We start from the raw sequence: 7,338 nt of genomic DNA on the forward strand, positions 1-7,338 counted from the left end.
CTTTGCCTGTTTTGAGTAGTTCTGTAAGGGGTAGGGCAATCTCGGCAAAAGAGGGGATGAATTGACGATAAAAGTTGGCAAAACCCAGAAAGCTCTGGAGCTGTTTGCGAGTCTTCGGGGGCTGCCATTCAATTATAGCTTTCACCTTGGCTGGATCCATTTCAATACCCTCGTTGGAAATTCTGTAGCCAAGATAGTCTAATCGGGTTTGGTGAAATTCACATTTCGACAATTTGGCATAAAGCTTGGCATTCAATAGTTTCTCTAACATTTCTCTCACCAGCTTTATGTGATCAGTCATATTCGTGCTGTATATCAGGATGTCATCAAGATACACCAAAACCCCTTTGTACAAGTGATCATGTAGGACCTCATTAATCAACTGCATGAATACAGCTGGGGCCCCCTGTAGTCCAAATGGCATGACTTTAAACTGATAGCTCCCCATAGGACAGTTGAAGGCAGTTTTCCACTCGTCGCCCTCTTTTATTCTCACCCGGTAATATGCCTCTCTCAGGTCTAATTTAGTGAAGACACTCCCCTTAGCCAGATGGGTTAATAAGTCCTTTAGGAGGGGGAGGGGGTATTTATTTTCCACACTCACAGCATTCAGACCCTTATAGTCTACGCAGAGACGAAGAGACCTATCTTTTTTCTCTTTGAACAACACAGGGGCTCCCACGGTAGATTTGGCCCGTTCGATGAACCCCCTCGCTAGGTTTTTGTTCACGTATCGCTGCATCTCCTCCATTTTGAGGGGAGACATAGCATACATTCTCGGTCGTGGGAGTTTGGCTCCTGGCACCAGTTCGATGGAGCAGTCATTGGGTCTGTGAGGGGGTAGGGCATCACATTCTTTTTCACTAAATGCCTCCGCCAGGTCCCGGTATTCATTGGGGATGACTGGTTCGCCTGGCGGCGGTGAGGCAGCCATGTGCACTCGCTCATTGGGTGGCCTAAGGTGCCCTGCAACATCTGTTGAATCAATGGGGGGATTAGGCCCTATAGGTAGTCTCACAGTCCTCATTCCTTTCTCCCATCAGATAAACGGCTTCCATTTGTCTAACCAGGCTAGCCCTAGGATTACTGCCTCAGTCATTTTTGGAGCCACCAGGAAGCGAATAAACTCCCAGTATGCACCTATTTCTAGGCGTAAGGGCTCGGTTAATTGTGTGACAAGAGTCCCTCCCATCAGGGAGCCATCGGCTTGCTCAAACCTCACAGATTTGGAAAGCTGTTTTGCCCGTATGCCCATTTTCATGGCAAACGGCAGAGTAATTATGCAGCGGGTGCATCCAGAATCAATTAGCACGTTTAAGTCCATTTGTGCCCCAGACTTAGGGATTATAAATTTGGCGGCCAGTGAAAAAGGCGGGATTTGTTGACTCACCATCGGGTCGTTCTCTCCTTCATTGTCGCTGTCAAAGGAGGGTAGAGCAAACATTGCAAATTTTTTGCAAACATTGCGTTAATACAATTCTTGTTTTAATAAATGACAATTTAGTATATATTTTTTCCAATATTCCTAAAAAATAATCATATTAGTACATTACTTTTCTTTTCAGTCATTTGGATTGCCTTATCATCGATCCTGTTACAATCCTTTTTTTAGTTTATTTCTCCTGCCAAATTCTAAATATTCTTACTGGTAAAGGTTTTCTCAGCGTTTAGTTACATTTACATTGACAGACTTAATTCTATTTTTTCCATATAAGCCATCTCACATTTTTACGTTTCTTAAGTAATGAATAAAAGAGTAAAAAGAAAGGGGAAAAGAAGAACGAAAAAGAAAAAATAAAAAAGAAGAGAAGAAAGCAGGAGTAACGGAAGATAAGAAATAACATACTACTTAGAATATATATCCCTCCTAGATTAATAGTATTTATTTTCTCAAATTTCTTATTCTTTTTAATCATAGTTAAGAATATATTTAATCTTTAGACATTCTATTCAATAGGTCTAGTCATCTAATCCCTTAACTCTGATTCAAAGCATTTTTTTATATATATATACTTTTCTTGAATTCAGTCACATTTAAGTATCTAAAACATTCCATCCCTCTTAGAGTGGTGTGTTTCAAATTTTTTCTATTTCTTTAACCATATTCAAACACATGTTTCTTTTTAAAGTATTCTCTCTGATATGTCCCATCATCTATTTTCTTGGTTTCCATCTTAATCTTTTTTCTTTGCCCAGAATTTTTCTTAATCAATGTACTTTGCTGGATCAAAAGGTTTTCCCATATGATCGTAGGTGTTACTGTAGATGTAGAAAGTAAATCAATTTCTCTGTCATGAGCATTTGCCCCCTTCTTTTTATTAGGAATCTTTTTCCTTCCTTTTCTCACCACTTCTTTTGTCACTTTTTGTCTCTTCGTTGAATCCTTTCTCTTGTCTTCAAATTTGTTTTGTGATGTTGAAATGTAAGTTGTCTTTTCTTCCACTTGAATTAAATCATACTCTTTTATTTTGTGAAAGTCCATCTTTAAATCTTTTTCCTCGGATTTATATTCAATCATCTCTGCTGTGTTCTCCTGAGGTTTTTTTTGAAGTGAAATTAAATTGGAGATAAGTTGATTTATACTTTCAAAGTTATTTTGTATTTCTTTGTGGTTTGAGATCATTGCCCTTTGAATGGATTGCAGCGTATCATATATTTCCTCTTGTAAAATATCCATTTTCTGTAAATATCACTTTATCTAAGCAGCTGTGTTTATTAAGACTTTGAAGGCCACAGGCAGAGATTTTATAGTCCTCACCCACCAGTAGGTGTCAGCGTTGGATCATTTTTCAGTTCTTTCTAGTCTTTTTCCTCCTTAAAGAGTTAGATTCGCTGCTTCCAATAGCCAAAAGGGGGGGGGAATCCCTCCCTTTTTCACTCTCGGAGGTATTTTTGCTTCTTGGGAGTTCTCTTTTTCAGGAAAATAAGTAGGATAGAGAAAATCAGTTCTTACCCAGCTTCAAACGCACTGTTCACAATCAGCTTAAGTAGAGCTTTTTGACTTCCGTTGCTTGCAGCTTGGGCTAGACAATGGAGTTAGCTAGCCTTTCTCCCGTTGGTTTCTGGGAGGCTTCTCCTGGATCGATCGGGGAGACCGCCGTCTCTCCTAGGTCCCTGGGACTACCTTCCTTCATTGCCACCTCTCCGGGGTGACTTCTGGCCCATTTAGGGTCCCCAAACAGGAAGAAACTCAGCTGAAGAGCTCGGCATTCCAACTGTCTCAGCTGATTGCACTGCTTGCAGGAACCGGAAGCCGGGAATTCAGATCTTGGCATCCACCAGCACAAGCAAATGACAGCTAATGACTTAAAAGCCAGCCATCAACACACCCCAATCAACATCTAAACAGCCACTTAACAACAAGCACTATAAATACCACACACAGAACAGCACACACACTGCTGGAGAAAAGTTCCCTCAACATGGGCTCCAGCATGAGTCTGAAAGCTAGGAAGATAAAACCTCTGATCCTGGTGACTGACCCAGATTGGATCCTGCAGTACAAACTGTTTCTGAAAATCTTACCAAAAGAACTGCAGGGACAGTCCAGGAAATTGCCAGAAGTCAAGAATGACTTAAATATGCTGCCATGAGCCCCCACCCCCAAACTATTCTAAACACCAGGGAGCAAATGTGAGCATAGGATTTGTACATCATACAGAAGGGAGGTGTGTACAATTCTGTGATTAAATACTGGCCAATATATTGCTTATAATTTATTAGCTAAAATGTTAATTATAATATACTATGTTTAACACAAAAGCCATGGAGGTGAAAAGAAAAAAAATCTGTAGGTTTCACTATAGTGCCTCTTAGGTAGAAAGAGTGTAAAAATCAAACAAATCATGTCTTTCAAAATAGGTTAGGGTGGAGGCTTGTTTTGATTTTTTTTTATCCTTTTGGTTTGTTTAATTCAGCTGGCAATTATGTCTGATTATAAGGAAGGTGTGTGTAATGTAACAAATGATCTCCATTCATTGGTAATCTAGTTTTGCACCTTGTCTTCTACAGAGATGTGAACGAGTTCTCCTTGAACTACTTTGTTATGAACCATGCAGACCTCTTCACCGGCTTTCCAATGCTCCAGTGAGTTTGTCACATTAAGTTTTATGAGCTGGAAGGGTATATTTAAATACCCTGGATTGTAGCACATTTTATGTAGTTGAAAAAAAATAGCAGATGCTTGGCAAGTGTTAATTCTTTTCCTTTGTGTCCAAGCAGTTCTTAATGAGGGAATATACTGTAATTCTGTGCTTTAAGCTTTGACTCATTAGTTCTGTCATTTTGGTCAGCCCATAACTAATTAAAATATATGCTGTTGCTTTGTATGAATGTTAAAGTTTATAATACTACTAGCTGTACCCGGCCACGCGTTGCTGTGGCTCAGTCTGGTTAAATGGAAAAGAAAAAAGAGAAAGCACATGTTTGTAATATGTTTAATTTCACAATGCTTGTGGGTATACAATATTTTTTGTTGTTCCATTGTCTGTGCAGATATAGAGATTGACATCTATATAATAGTAGGTATATAAAAACACGCGCGTATTCGAATGCAACATTGTGTCAAAATTTCAAAGCAATCTGTGAAGAACTTTCAGAGATTTAAGATTTTGAACAAACGAACATTTACATTTTTATTTATATAGATAAACAATATGGGGATATTTTAGAAATGTCTATTAAAAATAATGTCTTTAAGAGTTTTTTTAATAAAATGCTTTTGTTTTTAAAAAACATTTACAGTACAACCTTCACAAATTTTGTGAGAAAAGTTGGGCTTCTAAATAGCATGTGATTGACATACCTCTTGATAGAAAATTTAGCATAAAACCATAAAGTTTTCCTTTCTACTTTATTTTTAAGGAGGGGCAAAACACAATTGACTTGACCTTGATTAGAGCAAAGCTACAGCAGAAGCTGTCACCACCCTATGCATCTCCTGATGAATTTGCAGATGATGTTTGGAAGATGTTCAGGCAGTTTAACAAGCTGACTGAGGTGAGGTTTTCTTTTGCTAGGAAGAGCAGGGATAGAGGTCTTACATTGTGACATTAAATAGAGATAGACTGGCAGGCTGTACACCAGCTCTCCTTGAAAGGAGTCTGGAAACTTCAGATGGTGCAAGGTAGAACAGCTAGGCAGTAAGTAACTTAGTGCATCATAATGGGATTGCATTATTCCTGTTTTGAAAGGCTTGTATGGCTGCCAGTTGTTTTCCAAACATAATTTAAGGTGTGTTGAAATTATCTGAAGGATAGCCTGTTAATATTATGAACTTGTCTGGATGTTAGGTAAGGCCCTTGTGAATTTTTAGGGGCAGTAATACTGGCCCATGAATTAGGCACACATTTACTTGTAAGTATAATGCACTCTCCTGAGAATTGCATACACCCCGCCTCCCCCAAACATACTGTCCTTTAGAGAAGGAAAGAAGATCCAGTTCCTTCCCAATCATTTTAAAATCCCTTTTTGTATTTTGTAATGTATCTTTATCTGTTGGCCACTTTGAATATTCAGTTGAATATAACCTGAAAGAAAATATCAAATATATCACTGCATCTATTTGCAAGGGGGTGTATCAGTTATTTCTGGAAGCAGGCATAGTTGCTGATCTTGATGTAATATTTGGCAGTGTCACATATTTGAGTATTTATGAAATCTGGGAACATGTGGCATATTCTGCTTGCACTGAGCTTGGCTGGTGATATCAGTTGGGCAGGATTCCAAATGTCTTACTGTGTTTCCCCTCTTTTCCTCTTTAGGATAAGGAAGATGTCCAGTCCATCATTGTTCTACAGTGTTTCTTTGAGGCCAAACTGAGTGCTGCCTTTGGTGACCAGAAATTTTCAGTGGTGCGTGAGCCAATCAACATTGATGAACCACAAAAAGAAAACACTCTTGCTTCCTATGGTTCCCCGGTCACTGATCCGGGTGAGGCCATGTCTTCTAAACCTGATAGTAGCAGGGAGGATGAGGGAATGGCAATCTAAAGGGTTTTTTCCTGTTTCAGTGGACCAGCATTCCACGGAAAGGACATGAGGGAGTTGCCAACTTGAAGCTACCCTCACCCATCCCCCTCCACTCTTCTGGTCCCCCTTTATCTCCTTCTGCACCCCTCTGCTTTTTTGGGAGAGTTATTGTAGATCTTGACTGCTTAGATCAGTGTTTTTCAACCTCAGCAACTTTCAGAGGTGTGGGCTTCAGCTCTCAGAATTCCCCAGCCAGCATGATGCTGGGGAATTCTGGGAGTTGAAGTCCACACCTCTGAAAGTTGTTGAGGTTGAGAAATACCTGCTTTTAGATAATGTTATAAATGGTCTGAACAATTTTTCCCTTTTTTCTTTTTTGCTTGACAAATTGTATCCCTTTTTCCTCTCATAGATTGTTGTTTTCTTTTTTTGTATTGAAAGAATCTGAGCTAATCTAGAAGCCTATAAACCATGTTCTCCTGTTGGATTTTCTCTTCCCCCCCCCCCCACTCCTAATGGGAACTGTATAGAGGTTCCCTTTTTAACACCTCTTTCCCAAATTTTCACCAAGTAAGAAACTGGTGTTGAATTCCCCATTTTAAAGTTGCTTCTACCTAAAACGACTGCTTAGGTTATAGAGATTTGAACAGTGCCCCCCACCCCCATTTTTATGGTTGACGGATTTCATGCTCTTGTTCTTATTGATACAGTACTTTGTTTTTGTTTTGATATGGAAATGGAATTAATAAAATTGAGCTAATCATGCTCTCCAGTTTGACTCCTTTTCTGCTCCTAGTGGGAACAATATAGACATACATTTTTTTAAAACCAATGAGGGAGAAGCTGTTATTGAATCCCCCAGTAAGGAATCGCTGCCCCTTCAAATATACTGGACTACTCTTGGTGAGGTTTTAGATATGAATTGCTTTGAGAATCAAGGTCAATCTTGCCTCTGCTTCATCTGTTTCATGAGAAGATAAAGAGCATGTTTTGGCATAATTTGTGAATTTCTTCCTAATCCTTGTGCCATCCTAGGTGAACAGCTGACAAAAGCAGCAGTTGGGCCTCCATGGCAGCTTTCTTCTAAAGTAGTGATTGCTTTATCTGAAAATGCTCTTGTGTCCAAATGGGACTTCTCGCTTTTGGTTCTGTTTGTTCAAGAGGAGTTGCATCTGTTTCCATAGGTCAAGGTAGTTGTAGATATTTAAACCCACATGTTACATCTGTGTAGCCATCCTTTCTGGTTCTGCGTTTCTTCAAATGTTTTCTGGCCCAGTAGTTATAAAGTGAGGGGAAAAAATATTTGATCCCCTGCTGATTTTGTACTTTGCCCACTGACAAAGAAATGATCAGTCTATAATTTTAATGG

At 39.3% G+C, this 7,338-nt stretch overlaps 1 pseudogene; it reads left to right on the forward strand.

Annotated features, from left to right (window-relative positions):
* The window catches only part of LOC107295130, a 22,592-nt pseudogene extending 16,661 nt beyond the window's left edge, over positions 1-5,931 (forward strand).
* Positions 5,932-7,338: the final 1,407 nt, after the last annotated feature.

Source organism: Protobothrops mucrosquamatus, unplaced genomic scaffold, assembly GCF_001527695.2.
Source record: "Protobothrops mucrosquamatus isolate PMUCROS unplaced genomic scaffold, P.Mucros_1.0 scaffold2231, whole genome shotgun sequence".
Lineage (NCBI taxonomy): Eukaryota > Metazoa > Chordata > Lepidosauria > Squamata > Viperidae > Protobothrops > Protobothrops mucrosquamatus.